Below are 12,954 nucleotides of genomic sequence, written 5' to 3' on the forward strand. Positions count from 1 at the left end.
TGAATCTGTGACTCGGTTGGTTACACCGAGCAAGGTACTAATTGGCCAAGGTCAGACATCCAAATCCCACACAGGTTGGCTCTCTCTGAATCCAGAGAGGGACTCTTTCCCTGCTTGCAGTCTGAACCCTTGCTCAGATGGGACTGTAAGTCACGAGGCAGTGGGGGCCTTGCATATGTGCTATTTCCTCTCCTAGAGACACAACTTCTAGCAACTTGAGGAAGCAAGACCGAGCAATGGTGTGAATGTTGGAAAGTCCAGCTCTGGAAAGATTCCAACTCAGAAGACCCTCTGTAGTGGGCTCCAAAACCTCCATGATGACTTTTTTTTTTAAACATTTTTTATTGAGTTATAGTCATTTTACAATGTTGTGTCAAATTCCAGTGTAGGGCACAATTTTTCAATTATACATGAACATACATATATTCATTGTCATTTTTTTTTCGCTGTGAGCTACCTCAAGATCTTGTATATATTTCCCTGTGCTATACAGTATTTTTAAAGCATTAGCCAGTTTGATTTTATTCCAAGAACTTTTTAATAGAGACAAAAAAGATGGAGTTCTCTGTGAGCATGGCAGGGAGTCTCCTGTTTTTGTATGTGTTCAACCATAGGCTGGAAGACCAGCCATTTAGCGGGTGTTTTATAGGAGAAATGAAAGCATGAGGTAGTTGGTGGTTTCAGTGCATTATAAGATTTATTTTTATTATTTATTTTATATTATATATAACATAAAATGTACTGTTTTTACCATTTTAAGTGGGCTATTTCATAGCATTAAGTACATTTACATTGTGTCCAACCCATAATGACTATTTTTAATGGGGCCCAGGTGCTAAAAGTTAGAGAAAGCCTGAGAAAGACCTCTCCACGGCCACTTGATTTCTGCTTAAGGAGCACATCCTTGCTCAGACTTGGCCTGTGTTTTTCACATAATGTCTTCCAGACACCAGCTTTTGGAGCCGCTGCCATCAAGGTGGATTCCTTCTCTGGTCTCTGAAATCATCCACGGGCACTGGCAGTCCAGTAGAACATAGTTGGGTGGGGTCATAGAAGCCTCTAGAAATAGAGATGTAGGTAGTGTACTGACATTTCCCCTCCTATATCTTTTTTCTTATCTCATAAATTCACTCGCCTGGAGGAAGGAGAGTGTATGCATCCCTTGCCCATGACCACTTTCTCATTCTTAAAATGTAATCCCCCCAGCGGTTCTCTGTACTTGGCCAGTGCATGATGTCCCGGCACCTCTCTCCAGGCTGTGATCCGGCAGCTTGCCTCAGGCTCCACCTCACTCACAGAGGAGACTTCTTGTCCGCATAAGGGTTATTATGATGAGGAAGCATTTGCCTGCACGCACAGTGAGTCAGAAATTTTGATATGCCTTCCAAAAAACACGCATCTATAATCTTTGGCCACATTAATAGAATTGTCCAAATCTAGGACGCTGAGGGACCTGCTTTGCTGTCTGCTGAGCACCCACTGAGTCATCCTCACTCTCGTCATTTTCCACCAATCCAGTGCGTCCCCTGCACACTGCCTAAATTTATCCCCTTCTCTCCATTTCCCCTGCTGCTACCATCTTAAACCAGGGTCCCAAGTCTCTTGCTCGGACTTTTGCAGTAGTCTCCTGATTGATGTCTTAGCTTATTCTCTTGTCTCCAGGCTCTGCACTGCAGACAGGTGATGTTGGGGGAAATGATCTGATTATCATCACTTTGATTGTTTAAAATCTTTCAGTGGCTTCCCACAGCTCTGGGAATAAAGGCCTCAGTTTTTAATGGAGCTTTCAGGGCCTTGTGCGAGCTGGCCTCTACCTATGTCTCACATCTTATCTCTCACTGTGTGCCCCTCATGCTGACTGATTTTCTGTTTCTCACATGTATCAACCTCCCTCCGCATCAGGGTCCTCCCACAAGCAGATTCTGCTGCCTGCGATGTTGCCTCCACCCCACCTCCCTCGCCTGGGTGATTCCTTCTCATCCTTCAGCTCAGATGACACTTCCTCAGGAAGTGGCCCTAGCTCCATCCCGGGTTACAGCAGGTCCCCCTGATATCAGCTCCTATGGCATCCAGCACTCATTCATTCGTTCCCTGAGCAGACATGTAATGACACCAGCCAGGTGCCAGGCACCTGGGCACTGAGGAGACAGTGGGGAGCAAGACAGGCACAGCCCTACTGTCATGGAGCTCACACTCTAGGGGCTCAGGGACAAGAAAGCAGGACCAGGGCTGACGAGGACTGTGGAGGTGATGGCACAGAAGGTAGGGGTTGGCAGTTTGGGATAAGATGCTCAGGGAAGCCTCTCAAGGAAGTGACATTGATTGGGGACCTGGATGAGACAACAGAGGGAGTATGTGGAGGCTGGGGCAAGACAGGGGCTGGGCTGAGGGAAAAACCAAAGCAAAGTCCCTGAGAAGGAGTGTGCTTACTGCCTTCCAGGAATAGCAAGACGGCCTCAGAGGGCTGGGACACAGGGACCCGGGGCAGTGTGGTCAGATCACGCGGGACCTTGTGGGCCACGGGGAGGTCACTGAATTCTATCCCCAGTGTCATTGACAGCCATAGGGGTCAGTTTACATTTTTAGTGGATTCATATTTAGGAAGATCACCCTGACTGCTGTGTGGGGTAGAGACTTGGGGAAGGGAGCGGGAGAGGACAGATAAGTTAGGAGACGCTGCAATGCCCCACAGAAGAGTGGCTACTTGGACCAGGGCAGTGTCCAGAGTTGAATGGCTGTGTCAATTAATTATTTAGTGCTGTAATTAATCATGCACGTCTCTGAACTTTTTGCTGCATGAGGACAGGGAGGATGTCTACTTATCCCCCGCTCTCACCTGTGCCTGGCCATATTAAATGCTCAGTAAATACCTGTTGAATGGTTGTGGACCCTGAAGTAGTGAGAATGTTGAAAAACTGGGTCATGTTAGGAACTCCCAAAGGAACTATGAAGAAGAGATTTGGGGTAACCACCTTCAGGTGAATCAAGGAGTTAGAGGCTTCTGGGAAGAATGCAGGGAGAATTCGATGAGGCTTGGCCTAGACTCGAAATGGACCAGAAACCCAAGCTGTTGAAACAAAAAAGGAATTTCACTGGCTCATAAAACTAAAAGATTATTTTCAAGTGTGACTTGATCGCACAGTGTCACCCAGACATGGTTTCTTCTTTTCAGCTTCTTGGCCTGCCTTTTCTTGCATTGGCACCATGCTCGAAAGGCCGGGCAGCTCCAAGTTCACTCCCCTTTCCCCTTAGAAAGAGAGAGTTTCTCTTTCTGGGCCTGATGTCATCAGCCCCAGTTTGGCCCTGAACCAGTCACTGAAGCCTGGGAGTATGTACTGATTGGGTACTGTGTCCAAAAGGAGAGGGCACATATCGTGGGTGACCAAAAACCCACACAAGTTGCAGTCTACAGGTGGTTTGCTAAGGCTTTTTTCTTTCTCGCGTTTGACTGTGTCCTCAGAATCCCATTTGTCCTTCTTGTTGCCATTGCAGCCCCTGAGGCACCTGCTTGTCTTGTCCAACCTCCTCATATTGCAGGTGAGCAGGCTGAGGATTAGCGACTTTCTCAAGGTCACACAGCTCAATTGCAATGGAGCCAGGATTGGCACCTGGGCATCACCTGAGGGGCAGACCCTGAGTCTGGCATCAGCCTGCCGGATCTGAGTCCTGGCTCTGCTGTTTGTTAGCTGTGGCCCTGTGTTCTTTTCCTAGGCTGTCATAACAAACTGTCACAAATTGAATGGCTTAAAACAGCAGAAATTTATTCTCCCAGTTCTGGAGGCCAGAAATCTGAAATTAAGGTGTTGGTGGGGTCCCTCCAAAGGCTCTAGGGGACAATCTCTTCCTTGCCAGCTTCCGGTGGTGGTCGGCATGCCTCGTGGCTTCTCCAGTCCCTGCCTCTGTCTTCACAATGCTTCTCTCTTCTCTGTCTTCTCTCCTCTTCTGTCTCTTTTAAGGACATTTGTCGTTAAATTTAGGGCCCATCTGGGTAATCTGGCATGATCTCATCTCAAGATCCTTAATTACATCTGCAAAGAATCTTTTACCAAATAAAGTCACGTTTACAAGTTCCAGGGATTTGGACACAGACATTTATTTGGGGGGCGGGGGTCACCATTCAATTCATTCCAGGGACTTTGGGCAAATCACTTGACCTCTTCAAACCTCAGTTTGTCATCTGTAAAATGGAGATAATAGTACCTACTTTACAGGGTCATCATGAGGATTAATATGAGATAATCCTTGTGTCCTTCACAGAGGGCCAAGCACATAGTACTCAGTAAATGGTACTTACTGTGACCCCAGATCCAGCCTGGTCTTCCTGTGGCCTTCTCCAAAGTGTCTTTCTTCACTGGTGAGCTTAGCTCCCCACAGCTAGTTGCAGTAAAGACAAGAGAGGTAGTTGGTGTCTTGGGGGAGACACCACGGCCAAGGTTAAGCCGAGTGTCTCCCTGCTGTCTCCTCAGCTGGGTCCTGTTCTGCTGTCCAGGCAGCCAGGTTCCTGAGGCCTCCAGCTGAGAGGCGGGTGACCTGAGGAGGTCTCCTATCAATCAGACTCTCACCCTGGCTCTGGGAGGCCGGCATGCAGCCCTGTGATTTAGAGTGATGGAACGTAAATTGCAGAGATTCCACACTTCCCATTCAGCTGAGATCCCATCAGCATCTCATTCCCCTTCCCTGGGGCTCCTCCAGGTCTCATTTGGTAGATTCTGTTGGCAGAGCACCTCCATGGCGACCACGACGGCGGCTTGCTTCCTACATCTATCACACCTGCACTGTGACAATGTAATTTTTATCTCTGGTTGTTTATTTCTCAGATGGAACTACTTGTAAATTCCAAGAGGAAAATATATCCCTGTGTGTGACAGAACCAGCCCAGGGCAATTAATCTGGGCTTTTAAGCTGGAAAGGCAAACCTGGTTGGTGCTGCTCTGTGCCTAAGTGTCCAGTCATCAGCCACAACCATTAATTGTCCCCCAGCAAAGTGCCGCCTGGAGGGAGTCAGGCTCCGTAGGATTTGATCCAGCTGGATGGGAATGGGGTCCTCATTTCGCATCTACCAGGCAGCAAGCAGACACCAGGTACAGAGTGGGAAGCAGGTGGATTTGAGATCAAGAGGTGAAGAAATGGAGGGAAAGACCTGTATTTCAAGCCAAGTTGACAGTGGGTGTGAGAAGAAGGAGGGGACCAAGGGCATCAGTGGAGCCACACAGCAAAGGCACAGGCTTGTGCAGTCCAACAGATCCAGGTTCAAATCCAAGCCCTGCCAGTTACCATCACCTTTGGGGAGTTCCTTTACCCTGCAACCTGACAGAGAGCTTTCTTAATCTGTAAAATGGAGCAAAGAATATTTGCTCCATAGGATAACTTAGAAAATTAAATGAAAAACGTATGAAAAACGCTAGTTGCATGGAATGGGCTTTTTTTTTTTATTCCCCTGTAGGCCTGGGGTAGTGCTCAGGTCTGCAGAAGATGAAAGTCGCAGAAACAATCAGAATTCTAGAGTTGGAAGAAATTTAGAGAACACTTAATGCAAAGTTCAGCAGAGATTTGGGGAAGTGAAGAGATTTAGAAGCTGGGATGCAACCCAGTCCCAGTGGTCGCCATTGTACATCATCACATCATGCTGCCTTCATTACAGGGACCTCAACCTGGGCCTCCCTGACTCCTACAGGGCCAACTGATGGGCCTCAGGGGCTGTAACCCCCTACAATGATATGCACTATTCTGTATGCCCATGCATTTTAGTGCCTCCAGAACTTTCATTAGATTCTTGAAAGGTCACCCCATTCAAAAAGATGAAGGACTTTTTTGGATTCTGTGACACTGACTGACTATATGGGGGTGAAGGCAGTGGTACTGCCCACCCCTTCCACCTGCATTTGGTGTATACACAGTCTTGCTTGTGATCAGAATCTGACTGACCTAGCGGTTTCCTTGGCCTCAGAGCCCCCTGCCAGCCCTTCTCATTCTAGCCTAGTTCTTGCTGTCTTCCCCCTGGAAAGCCAGCTTACAAGTGCCAGCCGGGAGTAAGGTGTGGGCGGAGGGAATGTCCAGGTTTTGACACTCTGGGCTGGTTCCAGATTTTGTGGAGCCTAAAGCTTACACAATCCCAGTATTTTCCCTTTGCTCAGCTGTCTTTCCAGAGATATTAGGAAAATGGGCTGAGGGCATGGGGCAGGGGGCAGGGGTAGGGAGAGGCTGCCCCCTTGGAGTTTACACCCTTTTCTCTCTAGCATACTGGCAAGTCTCTTTTTCTGCGGGGTCCTAGAGCTTCCCCGAAGAGTGGTCAAGGCCAAGGGATGGATGGATCTCCCAGGGCAGTGCTTAGGGCAGTGCTTTGGGCAGTGTTGGCTGCATCAGACTGGAGCAGGCCAGGCTGGAAGGGGACAGCCTCTCATGCAGACTGAGTCAGGATGGGCAGATGAGGCAGACGCCGGGATGAAGGACAACCCTTCTCCCTACCCCTGCCCCCTGCCCTCAGCCCATTTTCCTAATGTCTCTGGAAAGACAGCTGAGCAAAGGGAAAATACCGGGATTTTCATTCTAGGCTAGGCCTCCTAAGAGGGCAGTTTCTGGCTGGTACCCTGTGCAGGTGACTCCCAGGAAGCCATTGGCTGCTTGCTGCCCACCATGACCACAGCCATCCCCTAGAGGGGTCACAAGAGGCTCATTTGGAGCACTTTGTACCACCAGTGTCTCCCTGCCCTTCCTCCCCATTGTGGCTCCAGGAAGCAGTGTGGATCCAGGGACAGGGGCCAGTTCTGGCCCTCTGGGAAACCCTGCTACCCTTCCGATAAGGATTTAAACAGGTGGCTGAGCAGACCCACTAATTAATCTTTTGTTTTTGTTTATTTTTGTTTATTTTATTTTTTGCTATGAAAGCAAAACATGCCATCTGTGGAAAATTTGAGAAGTATAGAAAACTCTAAAGAAGCAGGGAGAAAAAGCCTAGACACCAAAGCAGAGTCAAGCACAACGGTTAACGTGTTAATATGTTGGCTGAAAAGCAGAAGCTTTAAAAAACCCCATGTAAACATCGGTGTCAAAGGCTGCCTGGGATTCCATGGAATTAATCTTTTTAAGAAAACACATCTGAGCCAAGTGGATTTTGGAGTGCGGGGATTTAGAGGCACCCCTCTCTCCAGGCTCAGGAGTATGGATCCTCAGCCCCTGGGGTTCAACAAGGCTTCCCAGGAGCCTCCCAGGAGGCCGGATGGGGTTTGCCTCAGTCTCAGAGATTTCCTTCTCCACATACTTCCCCAGCAGGAGTGCTTTCACACTTGGCCGGCCTGCCTGCCCGCCTAGGGTATGTGGAAGGCAGTGAAGGGTAGAGGATGGAAGAAAGGAGTGGAGAAGGCACTCTCCAAAGGGGAGGGCTACCACCAAGCAAAGGGCTGGAGTCAGCTGGCCTGCCTCCCCCTTTTCTTTCCTGGGGGTGGCATGTGTGTGCCCAGCCCTGCTGAATTGCACATGAGCAACACCTGCCCTGGGAAGGTGAGTCCTTAGTGCAGGCTGAGGAGGACCATTTGGAGAATGCTACCTTAGAGGGAGGGTGAAAGGCAGAGCCAGGAGGAGGTGGAGTGAGGCAGGCAGAAACCTTGATTACCACCACTGCCTGCCCCCTCACTCAGCATTTGTTTTTTTTAGGGTGGTTGTAAATGGTGCCAGGAGGCAGCAAATACAGGGGCGCTGGCTGGAAGAGGCCACCACATGGGGAGCATGGTAGTACACCAGCCTTCATGGGGCCCCATCTCTGAGAGGCCACCTCTACAGGTTGCTGGGAGGAGGGGGATTGGAATACCATGTGCTCTGAGTGGGATACTCCCCAGCAACTCTATGACTTATGCTTGGTGGCAACAACTTCCAGGTCCTAATAGAATTATTTATTTTTCTGAGATTGAGGGCTAAGAATTTGCCAAGCATCATGCTAAATATTCTGTGTGTATTACTTAATCGTCACATTAGCCCTATAAAGTGGATCCTGGTTTTCTCCCCCATTTTACAGATGAGCAAACTGAGGGATTACATGACTTGCTCAGGGTTACACAGCCAGTCGGTCACTGGCCGGAATTCAAATGCAAGCCTACTTTCAACCAGCTCTCTGAGCCACTATTCCTGCTGGCTGTTAGGGCTGAGAAGTTGGCAGTAGAACCCACTTGGCTGCTTCTCCCCCGGGATGCTATTGCAGGAGTCCACCAGATCCCTCCTCTGAAGGCTTCTGCTCCCATATCACCTTCTCTGAGGACAGAAGACAGTGGATTTATGTGCCAAAGGAGAGCCTAGATCCCAGAGAGGGAGTTCCCACCCATCACCATTCTTGGGTTTCTCTGAAATGCCGGGTTTGACCTGGAGTGGGGCGGGAGGCCAGCTTGCAGCGGGTCAGGACTCTTGGCCACTAATTCCGAAGCAAGTGACCCAACCCAGGCTAGAGACAGCAGTGGAGGCCAGAATACGGGTGCCAGGGCCTGGCAGCCGCCCAAACCTCGAACCCTAGAGGCCATGGCGGTTCCTCTCTTAGAGGGCGCAGGAGGAGGGCAGCAGGAGGGTGGCGGCAGGCGGGAGCGGATGCACGATGCGGGATGCGATGCGGTTGCGGCTGCTGGCCCGCGCCCCCACCGGCTCCCACCTGGGCCTGCCCGGCGGGCGCTGGTTGGCTCCCTGGGAGCGCCGCTCGTCCAATCACACACCTGCACGGTTGCCAGGCAACTGGGACTGAGTTGTAACACCTCGGTGGCGAGAGCCAGGATGGTGTTTTTATTTTCCTGATTGCTCCAAGTCTCTCCTTAGAAGTTGCAGAAGGATGGCATTTGGTTTACCTCCTCAAAGGGACCACACCCCCTACCCTCTCAGTTCCCAGCCCCCAGCCCAGCGGTCTCTGGCTAGACTTGCTCTAAGATTTCGGCGCCTTGATTTATCCTTGGGACCCAGGCCTCCCCAAGGAGGCAGGCAGGCAAGGAGCCTTGGGAACTCTTCACAGCGCCCTCATTTTGGGAAAGTCATCCTTTCCCAACTCAGGGGAGCTGGGGACTTCCGCCTGAGATAAGATGGGGGATCCAGGGAGGACCCCGAAGGTGGGGAAGAGTAGGCTTCAATGTCACTGACCTCTGAACAACCTTGGGATGGCCTTGGGTCAGCTTCTGGCTTTACACACAGGTTATCATCTGGGTGTTTCCCAAGCTTCAGTTTCTGCCTCACACCTTCCTAGTGTCTCACCCATCTGTGAGCCACCTGCACTATTTTTTCATTTTTTTCTTCTGTATATTGACCCACTTTAATTTAAATAAATGTATTAAAAAAAAACTTGATAACACCTTTGTAAATGGAGACTCAGTATCACTTGCCACATATAGAAAGTAACTGCAGAAATAAACACAAACAAAATGTTATTAAATTTTAGCACATGGAGTCTGATCTGGGAAAGCCATAATAATAATAAAAACACTGCTTCTTAAGTACTCACTCTGTGCAGGCACCAGCTAAGCACTTTATAAGTATTAGCTCATTTGATCTGGTATTATTAACATTCCCATTTCACAGATGGGGAAACTGAGGGTCAGAGAAGCTAATGGCTTTGATGAAGGGACCCATAGACACTTATGAGCTAAGATTAATTATGAACTAAGATTCAAAGCTGAGTCCAATCCAAAAGCTAGGCTTTCGGCCATAGCCTGTGCTGTCTCTGCATGGTGACAGTTCTGGCTCCTTGCCCTGGTGACTGTGTGGTGGCCCCTTCCAGAATTGGAGCAATGATTTGAGCCCCAGCTGCAATGGTTTTTGCCTGGCCCCAGGAAATACAACCTGGTAGGCGCTTTTACAGTTAAACCACACATTCACCTATCAGGCCTATGAAATGCCTCATTTTACAGCTCAGGGAACTGAGGCTAGAGGCCAAGCCACCTGCCCAAAGTCACACTGTTGCTGAGTGGCAGGGCTGGGATGTGAGTCCTGTCTCCCTCTGCAGCACTGACTTTCTTGTAGCTCAATCAACCTCACGTAGAAAGAGAAATCTAATTCTTAAGAAACCTTACAGCAAAACTGAGCCTCTCCCTCTCACAGGGAATCAAATCTCCAGCTGGGGAAAGTGGATATTTGTTAAGCCTAGCCTTGACTGTGGATAGACCCTTCTTCAAAGCTGAGTCTGATCTCTGGAACTACGGCTTTCTGTTGGTGGGTGAAGCATCCCCCCCCCAGGGCCGGCCCCTAGCCCCGGAGCCTCCCTACACCTCAGCAAGACTCCTGCTCCGTGGGCAAGGATGCTTGTTTGGCTTTCTTATCTGCCTTCCTTGAAACATAGTCCATCATCCCCTACCAAAATGAGGGACTGCATTTCTCACTCCAGAGATGGCTTGTTCTTACCTGGAAGAGAAAGAACAAGGGAGCCTTTGGAGAGGGAAGAAAATCATATGTTATTTTTACAAGGCATTCTGAGTGAGTACTGAATAGAGTTCAAGAAAATTGCCTTAAAGACCTGCTCTCCATGGGGATGGTGTTTCTCATGGCTCCCAAGTATTTGGAAACTTAATCGCACATTTGTATGGGCTACTGTTTTTATTTCTTTCTGGTCTCAGAGGTGGGCTTTGAAGATTGTGCTCTCTCTGTATTGGTTTTTCTTTATCACAAATAAATTTCGCACACCTGCAAGGTAGAACTGCTTGAAAGAAACTGTGTCAGAACTGGCTCTCGATTTAATAAATCTGCAAATGAAGCAGGGTTCGGTGTTAGCTCACCCTGAGTCTACTGCCACAGGGTTGCAGCCAAATCCCAACCCCCTAAAGGGGCTGCAGTGTCTGCTGATGCTCTGAACTGCTGCGCTGCAGCCCACATCTCCACTGAAACCCTTTCTCTACCCCAAGCTGGAAGCCAGGTGGTGTGAGGGAAGACCCATTTCTGTGTGGGTGTTTGGGACCTTTTAAGACAAGATGTTAATAAGAGGCTTTTAGGTTAATTGTAGAGCCCCCCTCTGCTATGGACTTCCTCAAACCTCCTGCACCATATTTTCCTGAAGAACTAGAAGGTCCATTTTGGGCTAAGAATTGTGAGAGAGCAAGTTAGGGGCTGGACCACAGTGCTTGGAGTTGACAGGAGTGCCAACACCCAGGGAAGTGGGGGACCCCAGACTTGTGCATGAACCCCTCGAGGCCTTTTTGGCTTCCACCCCGTGGAAATGTGGTAGGTGAAGGGCTAATGGAGGCACCTCTGGAGGCAGATGAGCCTGAGTTTGAATGCAGGCCCTGCCATGTTCCAACAGGTGACAGTGCTAGCCCTCCCCCACCCCCCAAACCCCCATGCCCCAGAATCTGACCTATTTGTTGACAACTGTGGCCTCCTGCCCAGCCAACAGGAGGCACTGGCAGGCGATCAGAGGTGAGGAGGAGAGTGTTTGCTGGGTATTTATCCCCCTCCCTACAAGCTGGCTCCATTCCTGACCCAACGTCTCAGCTCTTGTCAAGGGGCCCTCCCCCCACAGCTTCTCTGTTCTGGGTTCTGATTTCCAGTCCTTTCCCTCCCCTCTTCAGGCCTGGGGGGGTGATACTGGTGGCTCTTTGCCCATTATTTGCCATCCCTGAGGATTCCCAAGGCTCTGCCCACACCTTTGTCAATTGTCCCTTTATTAAACTGTCCTTAAAATACCTAATGACACCTGATGGACACAGTGGTCTGGAGCAAGTCATTTACCTCCTGGAGCTTTGGTTCCCTCACCTGTAAAATGAATGTTATTATTCAACAGTTTGCTTGTGTGGTTGTAATGAGTGCAAATTGCTTGACCCGAGGGCCTTGGAGGACAGTGTCCTCAGCCCTCAGGGGCAGAAATGGTGTGACGGGGGGGGGGGGGGGCACTGGTCAATCATCTTTCCATTTGCAAGCCAGGGACTGCTGACTGGTGGCTTGGTTTGGGTGGAGGGCCTGAGGAGAGCAGAATCTCCTGGAACTCAAGAAGCTGGTATTTCTTTTGTCCTGTTCGCTCCCATAGAAGCTGTCCATCTGACCAACACATGCACTTTCTTCTTAGTCTTTATTTATTGTTATCAGGAAACAAAGCAGCCACAGATTTCATGTAACATGGTGTCCCCTGACATGGCAAAAGAAAGAAAAGAATGACACCAGATATTCCTGCTGGAGCAGTGAGGTGAGGGTGGGACCCTGGGCTGGGTTCTGAAACCGTGTTTGTTTCAGCAGCTGCCTCTCTGCAAAAAGGAGATGCATCCAGTTCCAGCCAGCCCCTCTTTGGCCTGGTCCACTCTGGAGTCTTGTTCAGTCTTTGGGTTTGAGGATCCAGGAACCAAAAGGATAGCAGAGAAAATGGGCCTGGGGAGCCGAGTCTGTGAACCATTAGTGTTTATGCGAGTGTCTCTCTAAAAAGGTGAGAAAGATGCGGAGGACAGGTCACTGCTCTCAAGGGGATCACAGCTAAGTTGGGAAACTAGCACTTACTCAGGAAATGACGAGAGCTCCAAGCAGGAGAGGGAATAAGAGGCACTAGTTTGGGGCAGACTGCCAGGGTGAGCTCCAGGGAGAAGGAGCCTTGACCTTTGGGAGGGGACAGAGGGCAGAGAGGGCATTTCAGGGGTAGCCAGGCTGAAGCAGCAACAGGAGTGGCCTGGGAGTAGCCAAAACTCCAGGGGTAGGACCTTAGGTTGGGTCTGGCTTATTCAGAGTCTAAAAGCCAAGTAGAGTACTTAGATCAGGAAGAGAAGGAATTCTTAACCTGAGGTTCACAGGCAGACTTCAGATCATCCCAGAACATCCTGAAACTGTATGGTGCACTGTTTTGAAGTTTCTGGGCTTTGTCATTAGACCTTCCTGCTCTGAGCCCCAGGGTTACTTTCTAGTTACACCTTGACCTTTTTGAGCCTCAGCTTTCTCATCTATAAAATGGAGCTAAATGGTAGGATTTACCTTGCAGTATGTTTGGGGTAATGAGTCCAGATAATGGACACGCTGCACTGCACA

General features: G+C 49.6%; 1 protein-coding gene and 2 long non-coding RNA genes across 4 annotated transcripts in view; 2 read left to right on the plus strand and 1 right to left on the minus strand.

Moving 5' to 3' along the window:
• Nucleotides 1-12,954, plus strand: part of RTN4RL1 (reticulon 4 receptor like 1) — a 63,301-nt gene that overhangs the window by 24,556 nt on the left and 25,791 nt on the right. The window lies entirely within an intron of this gene.
• LOC140686323 (uncharacterized) overlaps nucleotides 1-12,954 on the plus strand; it is a 47,208-nt gene that overhangs the window by 22,903 nt on the left and 11,351 nt on the right. The window lies entirely within an intron of this gene.
• LOC140686322 (uncharacterized) lies at nucleotides 3,817-8,573 on the minus strand. 2 transcript variants are annotated; one of them, XR_012060052.1, is made up of 3 exons: nucleotides 8,350-8,573; nucleotides 4,295-4,374; nucleotides 3,817-3,948 (listed from the first exon to the last, which is right to left on the minus strand). It is a non-coding gene; the product is annotated as an uncharacterized lncRNA (long non-coding RNA). The 2 variants fall into 2 exon arrangements; XR_012060053.1 differs by lacking the exon at nucleotides 3,817-3,948 and adding an exon at nucleotides 4,104-4,177.

The sequence above is a fragment of the Vicugna pacos genome, chromosome 16 (assembly GCF_048564905.1).
Source record: "Vicugna pacos chromosome 16, VicPac4, whole genome shotgun sequence".
Taxonomy (NCBI): domain Eukaryota; kingdom Metazoa; phylum Chordata; class Mammalia; order Artiodactyla; family Camelidae; genus Vicugna; species Vicugna pacos.